Consider the following 14,612-nt stretch of genomic DNA (forward strand, 5'->3'; position numbering starts at 1 on the left):
AATGGATTCATTTTCCATAGGCTGCCATGTTAGAAAAATGGATCCTGCAAAAATCCATATTTTCAAAACGAACAATAAAGTTGTGCTTGTACAATTATTTTGCCAACGGATCTGTTTTAATGCATGACTACTGGACAATTAAAATCAGCCTTAGTCTGCCAACCTTTTAAGAACTTAGTATTGGGCCATTGCTCTCAGTATAATATATATTTATAGTATTGTCAAGAAAAACAAAAAGCCAGCACTAAATGTGCACTTCAGCACTAAACATTCCAAACTGTACTTATTTTAAAAATATTTGAGATTTTTGGCAAAAAATTGCAATTTCTTGAGCTGCCTCGCCACGTCACGGCAAATCTCATTTGAGGCAGTCCTACACTAAAATATTTTTATAAAATGTGCCATACGGCCTCACATATGAATAGTAGAACTGCTCTTAGCAGAACTCACCTGGTCTATTTCAATCCCGTACCCATGACTGAGTCATGGCTGTGGGCGGGACAGGTCCAAGCAAATGCTGCATGAAGTAAATAGCTTGTGGACAAGGCCTGATGACAATGTGAAAAGTCACCAACCGCCAAAATCTAGACAGATGGAATACATCCCAAATTGGGGTGCATAGCAAAGTGGGGGTCAGCCACCGACCAATTCAATGAAGAAAAACAAAAAGCCAGCACTAAATGTGCACTTCAGCACTAAACATAAAATATTTTAGTGTAGGACTGCCTCAAATGAGATTTGCCGTGACGTGGCGAGGCAGCTCAAGAAATTGCAATTTTTTGCCAAAAATCTCAAAATTTTTATAATAAGTACAGTTTGGAATGTTTAGTGCTGAAGTGCACATTTAGTGCTGGCTTTTTGTTTTTTTTATAGTATTGTCAAGGTCTGACAACTGCAGTAGATTTTGTTTTATTTGTGTTTTCACAAGAAATATTTTTCAAAAACCTCTGTAAGCAAAAAATTGGCAACAAAGGAGAAATAGTAATAGGCGCTTTTTCAGATTGGTGGAAGATGCCTGACGAAGGAGCCTCTGTGCTCTGAAAGCTTGCAAATCTAATTTTTCTGGTGAGCCAATACAGGTATCACTCTCAGAATACTTTGGTCTTTTTGGGCATAAAAGTATTTACACTATGTCCAATACGCAACTTTTTCTCAGCTACATTCTGTGATGACATAGCTCCAGGTGCAAGTCGAAGGAAAATTGTGCAGTTCTTCTAAGGAATTGGGTTGTCTTAGGTATTAAACCCCAGGAGCAACTTTCTACCTTTGCACTGTCTATAGCTAAATTTCTGAGATCTGTCATGATAATGTGTGAAAAAAAGTAGATGCCAACAAGTATTTTCACATTAGTCTTTGTAGTTATCATTGTTACCATTGCGCTAAAAATAAATAAATAAGGGTCAAAGCTAGTGCAGAAAAGCTGCATGATGCCCCTTTGGGAGGCCTACAAAAGATTTAGACTTAAAACGTTCACATTCCATAAACATAAACATTTACATAGACTGCTCTCGTTACGCTTTTCTCTTTTCCTCTGTAAAACCAGGAGCAGAAATCACCGGAATTCAGGACAAGTATAAAGAGAAATACAAGAAAGGATCGAGAAATTATTTACAGTAATTGCAGTTATAGAATTGACTGCATGGAGGCCGGTAGGCATATTTGTAGACTGTCACGAGTCAGCAGTGCCATTGTACAGTCGTGTCGTTTTCTGGAATCCTGGATTTTCCAAAATGGCTCTGCATATGTTCATAAAGATTAATCCAGAATAAAGCTATTTACGTAAATGGAACTATTGTTATACAGGGTCTAACCCAAAAACTCTTATGAAAAATTTACACAATCCTAAAAATAAAAAGCCTAATTGAATCCCTTTGACGTTTTTCAGTGTGACTATTCGGTGTGGACATTCCTCTACATATACAGTGTATAGCAAGTGAAAAAACTGAAGGTGTTACTGATGGAATGGCCAGATAACATTACGACACCAGGAGCAATAAGACACAGTGATTTCTTCTAGAAGCATGTGGAAATATTCTGTGCAGTTGTGTATCAGTGACCCATCATTTTCTTTCGGAGGAATTCTCAGATCTTGGAAACAAAAAAGAAACAAAATAATAAAGTATATATTAATCAGATGTATAAATGCAATGTACAACCTACAATCTGACTATGCAGAAGATCTGACCTTTAGGGAAGGGCCATGAATAGTAACAGAATTGAATTATATTCGGCTGAAAAATGTAGGATATCAGTTGCAGAATGATCTGGAATAGTGTTATTCCTTGTGTACATACTAATGACAGCTTGACACTTGTAGAGAGATAAAAATTATATAGAGGTTAAGAATAGTGTTATTCTTCTTGTACACACTCATGACAGCTTGTCCCCTGTGGATCTGAGATAAATGTCCTTTGTGGGCCCACCGCTATAAAATGTAACAAATTCAGCATAGTATTTGAGTATTGGGAGAATATCATATATGTTATGATAAGGTTGCTCCTATAGATTGCCTTTCAGTTTTTCTTTTTTATCATTTATACTCACTGGTTGCCTATTACATATGGTCCAATAAATCATAAGTGCAATGACCAGACTAATCTTACTAAAAGATCATCTCTGCCGGAGGCTTCATAGATTCCGAATCAACTTCAGAATTGAGTCTAAACATCTAAACCTGGATCTTCTTTAATCTCTCCTTATGTGTCTAGCTGTGTTTTCCACTTGTCGAAGAACTCATATGTTATTATAATCACCTATCATTTCCATGTCCAAGACTTCTCCCATGCTGCCGGTCTTCTTAAAAATGCTCACCACTACTCTATGAGACTAATGTACAATGCTTTGAGAGAGAACTTCAAAAATCCACCTCTTCAAGGAAGCCTACCAATACAACTATCAAGTCAACTCTACCACCATTTCTTCTCCATTTCTTCTCTAACTGTCCTATGAATATCTCCATTTGTTCCTTGATGAACTTAGGATCACAGAAAACACTACTCTTCTGAATATTAGAGATGATCAAAACTGCTGAGATGCAAATTTGGGAAATTACGCTAAATTTACAGTGAAATTTGATTCTCATTGACATTATTTGAGGTAAATTGAATTGTCCTTATTAGTAATGATGGACAAACGTGTTCGCCACTGCTTGTACGCGATAAAGCATTGGGTTGCTCCAACGTGACTTGAGCACCAGAATATGGAGGTCAATGGAAAACTCAAGCATCAAGTTTGGATTGAGTAATAAGCAGTGGTGAGCACGCACACACATCATTACTTATTAGGCTTTTGGGGTGGGAGGAGGTCTTTGCAGACCCCAGAGAATAAATTTAATAGCATAAATACATTAGGATGTTAAAAAAATACTCACGCTCATTTGTCCTACTGCCTCAGTAACCCACCGTCCACTCCTCTGCATCTTTCCTTTTCGTCTTTCTCAATTGTGTCTATCCTCTTTGGTCTGCTTCATTTTATACCAGGGATTCCATACAGTAAGGTCAGAGGCCAGCTTGGCCCTGGAAGCCCCAGTGTAAAGTGTAGGAGACTGAAGAGGATGTGGGCAATGGAAAAAAAGGAGAGGTGTGGAAGACTGGAAGAAAGGTTGCAGGAGCGGCTGGACAGGTGAGAAATTAGATGATTATTATTTTTAACCTTTTGCCGTTTCTCTGGGGCTTTAAAAACAGCAGCCAACTGGCCGCAATTTTGGGGAATTCACATGGAGCAAATTGCAAAAACATTAGTCATATTTTAGGAGATTCAATTCTACTTGAATAAATTCGCTCATCTCTAATGAATACATGATAAGTTAAACTCATTTGCAGATATTGCCTGGTTAAGCAGTGCAATAGATACAATGTAATGTAAAGGCAATGATACAATCGCAACAAGCATAAGTTTGCCAGCCGGACCCTCTCCCATTATGTTTTATTGTAAGATCGTATGGCACTGTAATATTATGTCATTGCACCCGCTAGCTTTTGGTACCGTGTAGCACAAAATTATTATTTTTATTACTGATCTACTGTATAATTTTTACCTTTATTTTAGTGACTGTTTAGTTTTTACAGTAAATGTATAGCATTTTTAAGAAAGACTATAATGAAAATATAAGATACCAGTATTATCAACACCTAAAGGTGAGACGAGCTTCTACTGTGTAATCATTTGTTATGTAGTAGGAAATCTCTGTGTCCTTGAGCGTGATCTGAATATTATTTGGCCCCATAGTAAGATACAAATCTTATTCTAGCCCTATGAAAACCAACGGTAGATTATTGCTGAACCTTGTGGTGATATGGGACAACCAGGTGCAATGACAGCTTATGTAACACCTTATTTTAGCTGGAGGTTTCGGAAGGATAAGTAAGGGAATTACTAGAGAGAATGACATGCTTTTAGGACATTGATGTGCAGACCGCACATGCATCCGATCTGCTGAGTAATCTACCTCTACAATTTGTACAAGTACAGTCATTTAGATTTCAATCCATTCTACCTGTTTTCATTATAAAAACATCTTTAGGTCTTCACCTCTCGTCTGAAGGTCTGGACCTCATTTATACCAAGGCTCAGGTTCTTCCTTCTTTACCCAACTAAAAAAAATAGCCAGAACAGAAGATGTAAGTCAAATAAAATTATTATTTTTCTTCCAAGCAATAGAACAGATAAAGGACATTAATGGACTGATCTTGTGGGATTTGGAACGCTGATTGGGTTAAGATTGCCCGAGAAGTTTCTTTCACAGCACTTCTTTGAAGCTGATAGAATCAAACCCAATAAGTATAATATAGCAGCTCATGCAGCAGATGGAGTCAGTGTGACCGTGATACAAAGCAGCAGAAATCCTGGGCAAAGCATAGGACGGTCTGAGTGTTCACATTGCCCAGTATTCAATATAGCGCCAGAGTGGGAATAAAAACCCACCCTGGCTGACAAATGAAAGCAGTCCGTGCATGTGTTTTGTGAGTCCATACACTCACAATATATTTACAAAGACAACATATGAGCAGGTTCATAAACTCTTACACAAATGTTTACTTATAATACTGAATGTATGTGTGCACCTTGCACTAAATAAGACATGTGCATGCACTCAGTACATAATAGTGCACACATTAAAGACTCTTTGAGACATCCGTGATCATCGGTTCGATCTCAGATCGTAGTGCATGGACTGACCTTGTGTCTACTGACCTGAGTATGACAGCCTCATAGAAATATATAAAGATGTCACGCTAGGGTCAAGAGAATTAATGCATTGAGATCGGGGATCGGACCGATGATCAAGGACATCTGAAAGAACCATTAGTAGAATTGCAGAACTCTAGACCTTGGATTTAACATTACACTATTATGCCCCTTAAATGGTCTTTCCCATCTGAGACATTTCTGCCATATCGACGGACTATGCCATAAACGTTTCATAGCTTTAGGGCCAATATCTATTTGTTAGGATAGGAGTTTAGAGCTGCTCGGCTCTCCATTCATTTGTATAGTAATTAAAGGAGTTACCTGATTATTTTTGTATATGAGGCTATGAACTAATAGGCAGGTGGTTGCTAACTAACAACCTGCCTATTCTGCACGGACATGATCTTTGGTGGCTCAGCAAGTGATACCTTATGTTCATTTCACCTCTCGTTAACAGAGCAACACCTTTACTTCTGAGCTGGTCTGTCAATGGAGCATTACTGCAGACGTCTTGCAGAGCGACAGCTGGGTCCTTGCAGTTAGGCTGCGGGTAGCCTGGTGTCAATCACCGATTGCTTCCGGCTGGCAGAGAACCCTGGGATGCAGTGCAGTGAGTCTAGTGGAGCACGAGGACCTGTGGTGGAACGCATGGAGGACCCAGTGGTGGAACGCATTGATGTGTTCCACCGCAGGTCCTCTATACGTTCCACCGCAGGTCTTTGCGCTCCACTGCACTGTGTCCCAGGATTCTCTGCCGGCTGGAAGCAATCGGTATCTCCGCATGGGGTGAAAGTGTGTGTGTGATCTGGTGTGTGTGTATGAGTATGTGTGTGCGCAATCTGATGTGTGTGAGTGTCGGCCAGAAGGAAGGGAGAGCCACGTGGTGCATACCTTCTGGGAGCGCCTGCCAAAAATCGCAGGAGGACCTGCAGGTCCAAGCTGTCAGAAAGGCATGTCATTACATGTGAATATGCCATAAATGTTGCAGATCAGAATAACCCTTGTCTTTATCATGTGCACTTCAGTGAAATAAATTGCTGTAATCCTGTGTCATCGCAGGTGATTTACAATTAGGCAAGCTAGTGTGACTTCACAAAAGGATTTTAGTTGAGTTATTTGCTGTAACATCACAACAACTTTTCAGTCAGATAATCTAATGTAACATTTCATGGTGATTTCACTCACAAACACTACCGTGACATTGTAATAAGGTGGTCCGGCTGATCGCATGATTGTATTCTAGTATTGTGATGTACCTGCTATGTGTCCTGATTTGCTAACCACCGGCCATAAGAGGTCACTGTTTTTCTTTTCATATGTTGTATATTGTGCACTGTGCTATGAGGAAGCTGAGTTCTACCCAGGAATGGACAGTAAGGGTAAGAGACAGTTAAATTAGGGACTAACCCATAGGTGAGGAATTAGCCTGCAGGCAAAGGTGACTGTTTCTTTTAGGCCTGTGACACACATCCGTGCCGCCGGCACGTGTTTGTCATTTTTTACACGTACCGGCGGCACGGAGACACGTACAGCAATGCTACCCTATGGTAGCAGGCACACACACGTAAAACCACACGGAACGTGTGTCCGTGTGCGTTTGTACGTGTGTGTGTTTTTCAAAGCGCTGACATGTCAGTGTTTTCTCCAGCAGCACGGGTGTCACACGGCCCGCACCCGTACCACACGGGTGTAGTGTGGATGCGGTCCCGTGTGACACGCGCCGGAGAAAACAAACGTGTCAGAGAAAAAAAAAAAAACATTTACTCACCTTCTCCAGCCCTCCTGTCTCTGCCGCTGCTGCCACTTTCTGCCGACCGCCGCTCATTAATCTCATAGAATATTCACTTCACTGCCTGGCAGCAGCAGCAGCGGGGAGACGGGAGGGCTGGAGACCGAGGATCAGCACCACGGACAGCAGCGCGGACAGCAGGAAGGACCAGGTGAGTATGATAATTACCGGTTCTACGTGTGCTATCGCGGATAGCACACGTAGAACACACGTGTCCCGCACGTACCAGAGACACGTACTTACCTGCACGCACCACGCAGGGGAAATACGTGTCTCTCGGCACGTGCGTGAATTACACGTGAGTGTGGCAGAGGCCTTAGCATGTGTAGTGAAGATCTGGAGAGACAGAGAGTTACTGGTGGAGGTTGTGTATGAGGTATTGCTGGAAGTACAAAAGCAGCAATATGCATAGAAGCAACTTTTAAGCAACAGAAATCCTTTTTGTCCAAGACCTGTAAAGAGGGAGAACCCAGGAACGTAGTGAGTCCAGTGTTGGCCTGTAATGGGGACTCGTTGAAGGAGGGTGCTGCCCAGCTGGGGACACGTGAAGAGGTAAGTGGCTCTAAGAGCAGCCCTTCTGAGGGATCACTAACTGTGGTTTGGTTGTAAGATACTCTACGAAACATATTGACCTGTGCATGGGCCCTGCTGGTAAACTGTGCACAAGTGTTGTGCCATCTCCAGAAACTGCTAAGATTGAGCCTCTATGTCATACAAAAGAGGCTTTGAAGTGTGCAGCATGCTGATCTTTGTACTTCAGTGTTATGCCAAGTAAGGCTAGTTTCACACTTGCGCTATTTTGACGCAAACGGAATCCGTCACTAATGTAGTACAGTTCATTTATTTACAGTGGAAGCGCGTTACTATGGCGCGTGTGTGTGTCATGCAGTACCCGCTTGTGTCCACACGATGTCGCGCTTCCACTGTAAATAAATGAACTGTACTACATTAGTGACGGATTCCGTTTGCTTCAAAATAGCGCAAGTGTGAGTGAGCCCTAAAGAGTGCCACGCTTTTAGGAACATATATGTTCTGGATTGAAAGTCTCATTAACCTGTTGAGGAGTGGAATGGGACCTGCCTACTCATAGCAACACAGCCAGCATATACACACACACACACATCCAAAATGTTAATTTATCTGTAGCATGCAGTGGTGCCTAATATACAACATTCACCCACGGTTACTGCCCTGCGCTACGTTACAACATCACAAGTGGGTTTCAGTCAAATAAACTGTTGTGGCATTGCAAAGAAATCTCAGTACAGTAGTCTGCTGTGACGCCATTATGGGATCTAGTCAGGTAAACTGCTGGTGACCTCAAGTGGATTTCAGTCTGATTTGATCTGATCTCAGTCAGATAAGCTGATCATCACACATGATTATCAGTCAAGTAAGCTGACCATCATACATGGTTATCAGTCAGATAAGCTGACCATTATACATAGTTATCAATCTAGTAAACTGACCATCACACATGGTTATTGGTCTGGTAAGCTGGCTATCACACATGATTATCAGCCTGATAGGCTGACCATCACACATGGTTATCAGTCAGGTAAGCTAACCATCACACATAATCAGTCTGGTAAACTGATCATCACACATAGCTATTAGTCTGATAAACTGGCTATCACACATGGTTTTCAGTACATGGTTATGAGTCAGGGAAGCTGACTATCACACATGGTTATCAGTCAGGTAAGCTGATCATCACACATAGTTATTAGTCTGGTAAGCTAGCTATTACACATGCTTATCAGTAAGGTAACATGACCATAATACATGGTTGTCAGTCAGGTAAGCTGATCATCACATATAGTTATCAATCTGGTCAGCTGACCATCACACATAGTCATCAGTCTGGTAAGCTGGCTATCAGACATGGTTATCAGTCAGGTTAGTTGGCTATCACATAAGGTTATCAGCCAGGTAAGCTGGCTATCACGCATGGTTAGTAGTCAGGTAAGATGCTGTATAATGACACATAGCTATCAGTCAGGTAAGCATCATACATGGTGTTAACGGGGTTGTCCAGTTATCACTTTTCCACAGGAAAACTGATCAATAATTATCCAACCACTGGAACTAGCACCGATTGGCAGAACAGGATGGGGAACTTTTATCCCTGTTAAAAAATGGAGCCGCAGGTCAGATGCCATTTATTCTCTATGGGGCTGCCAAATTCTTTTACTTGAAAGTACATACTTCAGTGATTTTTCCCCCAAAGCTTATTGAATCAAAGCAAACAGATGTGTGGTGTTTTTTGTTATACTGTACCTTATATCTTCGTTGAATAGGGCAGTCTTCATCAGGTAGAGTGATGCGTTGGTAATACCCAAAGCTGTAAAACCAAGCAAAGGCACCAACTGCAGGGAGAGCAAGAAAGTAAAATGATTTTATCTTTACAAACAATGTACACCTATCAAATACAGATGGGGCAAGACCAACGTCTGGCTACATAAAGCAGAATATGAAGGACATTATTATTTTTTCAATATCGGAGGATCTTATTTTTCATTGATGTAATAGCATCAACATATTGTGCACTGTTGTATAGATATTATCTTTGCTGTCCCTGCTGAGGCTCACTGTCTAAATTCCCTATCCCACATACACACATACTGTCCAGCGACAGTTTCAAAAGAAGCAATTCACCATTGTGTAATAATACAAGAACCATCACTATTTGGGTATTACCATCTGTGACGGGGTCCTTCTCCCATATCACACAATCAACAGAGCGAGAGATGGCTGTACAATCCAAAGAGCACTTATTCCAAGCAAATCAAATGGTCCATAACATAATCCACAAAACTGAGGGTAAAATTAGGAAAGAAACACGAATATAGTCCAGAAAGCGATAAATAAATGTCCAGGTCTCCCTGAGAAGCCACAGCTTCCTTCAGAGGTTCAATCTTCTTCCTTCTTTCTTCAAGTTCCCAACAGACTGCCTGAATCTCCCAGGTATGCAGAGAGTTTACAGTAGGTGTACTCTGGGCCCACCTCACCCCACACCCAGGGACAGAAGCGCCTCAAAAGGCTATAACCTTGCACTATAGGGGGGGATTACTTACAAACAATACAATCTACACAGAAGCAGTACAAATCATGGACAGTGAACCAAGCTTAAAATAGGAATTTGTACAGCAAGATACACCTCACTCCATATCCCACCATCCCACCATCCATTAGGTTAAATGGCCAGTAGACAGTGCCGGGAATGGGACCAAAAATCAGCCCTGGTACAAATACTCGCTCAGTCCACATACTATAACACTCATCACCCCCGATCAGTGAATTCTGCTTTTACTTGATCATGCCCCTCAACACTCTCTTAAAGGAATTATTTGAAGAGCCACATGTGAATGGCACAGCAGTGCATCTTATCGACTACAGCTCCATTTACTTGGTGCTCATCAGAGCTGGGGTTCTCGGGACCATGAGGGTGCATTAATCTCTCGATGTTCTCTGCTGCCTGTCTCTGTGTACATTAGATTTCACTCGGATGACATCAGTGTAGTCCGATGTTTCATACTCGCCCACAGATCTGTATTGCATGCTTGTGATGCGAGACGCACTGCCAACCACAACATGTTACGATTTTTTGCTCATGCTGAATCAGCATGAGAAGAAAAATTGAAGATCTGACTTGCATCGTTCATTAACATTGGTCAGAGTGCAATGCAATGTTTTCTCGCATTTCACTCATCTGTATTATACTCCAGTGTGTGTATCCTAAGGGTGCCTTTACACTGCATGCTTTTAGAGAGTAAGCACTCTTAGGAACACTCATTTCTCATTAGTGCAGGGTAAACAGACTGCTAGCTACCCAATAAATGAATTAAAGGGAACAAATCACCAGGATTTTCCTATATAACCTAAAGCCAGTGCTATACTGGCACTATCAGGCTGATTCTATACATATCTTTAGTGGCCAGCTCGGATGTTTAGGTTTTGAAATCCAAAAAAGTAAAGTTTATAAAAAATAGATGCATGATGAGTGACAGCAGCTGAGGATCACATAATATCTGGGGGGGGGGAATTCAGAGTTATCCCCTCCCCCCTGTTATAATTAGCATAAGTATTATACAACGATTCACTTTGTCTCTTGCAGGCCCTGTGGTGAGGTCATACCCATGTGACCAGAAGGGGCGGGGCCTCAGCCAACAAAGCTGGATACCAGGTCACATGGGTATGACCTCACACAGGTCCTGCAACAAAGTGAATCGTTTGTATAATGCTTATGCTAATTCTGACAAGGGGAGGGGATAACTATGAATATATTACCTGCTCCATTGCAACTACCACTCAACAAGCAGCTAATTGTATAAACGTTACTTTTTTGGGTTTTAAAACCTAAACATTCGAGCTGACCACTACAGGTATGTGTAGAATCAGCCTGATAGTGCCAGTATAGCACTGGCTTTAGCTTATATACGAAAATCCTGGTGATTGGTTCTCATTAAACACTTGTTTGCCAGGGGAAATTATTTGTAGGCTGGAGTCATACTTGTGTGTGACTTGCACATTGTATTGCATGACATTGCATTGCCAGGATCGGCTGACTGCTCTGCTCACTGGAGCGTACAGCTGCATAGAAATGCATGGAGCTGACCTGCTCCTGTCAGGAGAGCTGGCGGCCGGTCTTGGTGAGGCGATAAAATGCACGAGTCACATGCAAGCCTAAAGAGGGCACGTGCTGCTGAGATCAATGACAGTCTTTTGTGCACAGGACAATCTATTAACGATCATTCTGTGCACATTGGAAGCTCAACTGGCCTGTTGAAACACGCTAATAAATGCTGCCGATCCGCAAACATGCAGATCGTCGGCTATCGTGATGTAAACAAGCCCTAAATTGGTGCCTGAGGACTTCACTTGACTACTGAACATGCTGTATATGCTCATATTCATCGGTGATTTTCTAACCAATCTTGTTTAGGCCTCTTTCAAACGCCCGTGAAAAACCACACACGTTTTCCACGGACGTGTCAAAGGTGCGTTTGCCCGCCGTGAGCCGTGTTTATGGCTCACGTGTGTTCTCCGTATGTTATCTGTGATGACACACAGAGAACGGGAACTTTCTACTCACCTGTCCCTGGCGTCGCTGTCCGTGGTGCTGATCTTCGGTCTCCGGTCCTGCCGACTCCCCGCTGTTGCTGCTTCCAGCCGCAGTGAAGTGAACATGCAATGAGCATAATGAGCGACGGTCGGAAGCAAGTGACAGCAGCGGCAGAGACTGCAGGGCTGGAGCAGGTGAGTAAAGTTCTTTTTTTTTCCCTCAGATACATGTGTTTTCTCCGATACGTGTTACACGGAACACATCCGTGTGGTCCGTTTGTGTTACGTGTGACCCGTTTGCGTTCCGTGTGACAGCAGTGATGCCGGAGAAAACGGGGATATGTCTACGTGTGGAGCACACGGGCACACGTATGCTCCACACGTGCACACGGTCCATGACAGAATACGCACGTGAACGCAGACCCATTGATTTTAATGGGTCTACGTGTGGCCGTGTCTCCGGTACGTGAGAAAACTGACCATACACGTACTGGAGGCACGGACGTGTGAAAGAGGCATTAGGGGGTGTGGAGGAGTCAACCGCTCCTGATTAATGTAGAATTGCACAACCCCAGGAATCTTAAGATTTTTGGGGTAAGGAATGCCACAGCTTGTAATGAATTAGACGAGTTGTGAAGTCACGCCTCCACCACATCCTTGCCATGTCTTAGCTGCACCCATTTTGGATTAGCTGAGAGAGACTAATGTGAAAATGCCTAAAGTCCCAAAATTTTCTGAAGCATTTTATGCCACAATTCTGCCATAATTGCTTTGCTGAATCAGGGCCACAGTGCGGCTCTTTTTCTATATATACAGTATGTGCGTCACAATGCAGCTAACTTTCAGAAAACTTGTATCAAATGAAAGAAACTCTCCCTTTAAATTGAAAGTATGAAATTAATTTTCTTCCCACCATGTAGCCTATAGTAATTGTGTTACTGAAGGCTATGATGTCACCGCTCTAAAAATGATATTACAGAACCATAGGTGTTATTATTAGAAGCTCTCGGTGGATTCTGATCTTTTTATTACTCAATTTTAGCAGCAGCTTCTTTGAGATAGATCTGTAGGCAACTGTAAATAGCTGAGATTTACCAAATGTTCAAATGTCATATGACAGTAAACATTTACCATAACATTGCGATAAACGTATTTTATCTATTATATTCTTTTACTGCGGGGATTGTAATAGACACCATTGAGGGTAAATATTTTATATAATGATTCAAGTTATATTATGTTTTTGTCTTGCACAATAATACAATATATATGATAGTTCTACGTGCAGCTCCATTGTTCCATGTGTACTTCTTAAGCCCACTTTACACGTTGCAATTAGTTGTACAATCGCATTTGCGATGTGACACGCCCAGGTTGCATACGGGATCTTATGAGATTGCACGTTGGTCGTTCATTTGCTGTCACACGAGCGTTAGTAGTCTATGTTAAATTGATCAATGTTATGTGCGATCCTTTAGATCATGTGTTCTGTGACGTATGCATTGGGCACCTTTTTTTTTTTTTTATTTATTGACTTGCCAAGCGTGTGTACTGTGTAGGGATGCGTTTTTACTATGTCATCTGCCGTTCAGCTCTGCTACATGCCCGCTAACAGCAGACACAGACAGCCGTGTAGCAGAGCTGAATGGCAGATGACAGCAGACACAGACAGAGCCGCACTGTCAGAATGAACTCGGGTGAACTTCACCCGACTTCATTGTCATGCTGCGGCTCTGTCTGTGTCGCGCCCTGATTAGCGGTCACCAGTGAAGGACTCACCGGTGACCGCTAATCTCCTAAGTTACTGAAGTTAGCAGCCCTCTCTCATACTCACCAATCCCCGATCCCCGGCGCTGCACGGCGTTCACACTGCTCCGGCGGCTTTTACTGTTTTGAAAAAGCCGGCCGCCCATTAAACAATTTCGTATTCCCTGCTTTCCCCGCCCACCGGCGCCTATGATTGGTTACAGTGAGACACGCCCCCACTCTGAGTGACAGGTGTCACACTGCACCCAATCACAGCAGCCGGTGGGCGGGTCTATACTGTGTAGTGAAATAAATAATTAAATAATTAAAAAAAACGGCGTGCGGTTCCCCCCAATTTTAAAACCAGCCAGATAAAGCCATACGGCTGAAGGCTGGTATTCTCAGGATGGGGAGCTCCACGTTATGGGGAGCCCCCCAGCCTAACAATATCAGCCAACAGCCGCCCAGAATTGCCGCATACATTATATGCGACAGTTCTGGGACTGTACCCGGCTCTTCCCGATTTACCCTGGTGCGTTGGCAAATCGGGGTAATAACGAGTTATTGGCAGCCCATAGCTGCCAATAAATCCTAGATTAATCATGTCAGGCATCTATGAGACACCCTCCATGATTAATCTGTAAATTACAGTAAATAAACACACACACCCGAAAAAATCCTTTATTAGAAATAAAAACACAAACATATACCCTGGTTCACCACTTTAATCAGCCCCAAAAAGCCCTCCTTGTCCGGCGTAATCCAGGATGCTCCAGCGTCGCTTCCAGCATGAAGGTGACAGGAGCTGCAGCACACACCGCCG

The 14,612-nt window shown here is 42.5% G+C and overlaps 1 long non-coding RNA gene across 1 annotated transcript in view; it reads right to left on the reverse strand.

The window, feature by feature from the left end:
• Positions 1-858: 858 nt before the first annotated feature.
• Positions 859-14,612, reverse strand: part of LOC142290502 (uncharacterized) — a 35,699-nt gene continuing 21,945 nt past the window's right edge. The window contains exons 2-4 of the long non-coding RNA XR_012750325.1: positions 9,260-9,348; positions 4,496-4,592; positions 859-2,088 (exon numbers count right to left, since the gene is read on the reverse strand). This is a non-coding gene — a long non-coding RNA (uncharacterized LOC142290502). The remainder of the gene's footprint in view (positions 2,089-4,495; positions 4,593-9,259; positions 9,349-14,612) is intronic.

This window comes from Anomaloglossus baeobatrachus, chromosome 2 (assembly GCF_048569485.1).
Source record: "Anomaloglossus baeobatrachus isolate aAnoBae1 chromosome 2, aAnoBae1.hap1, whole genome shotgun sequence".
NCBI lineage: Eukaryota > Metazoa > Chordata > Amphibia > Anura > Aromobatidae > Anomaloglossus > Anomaloglossus baeobatrachus.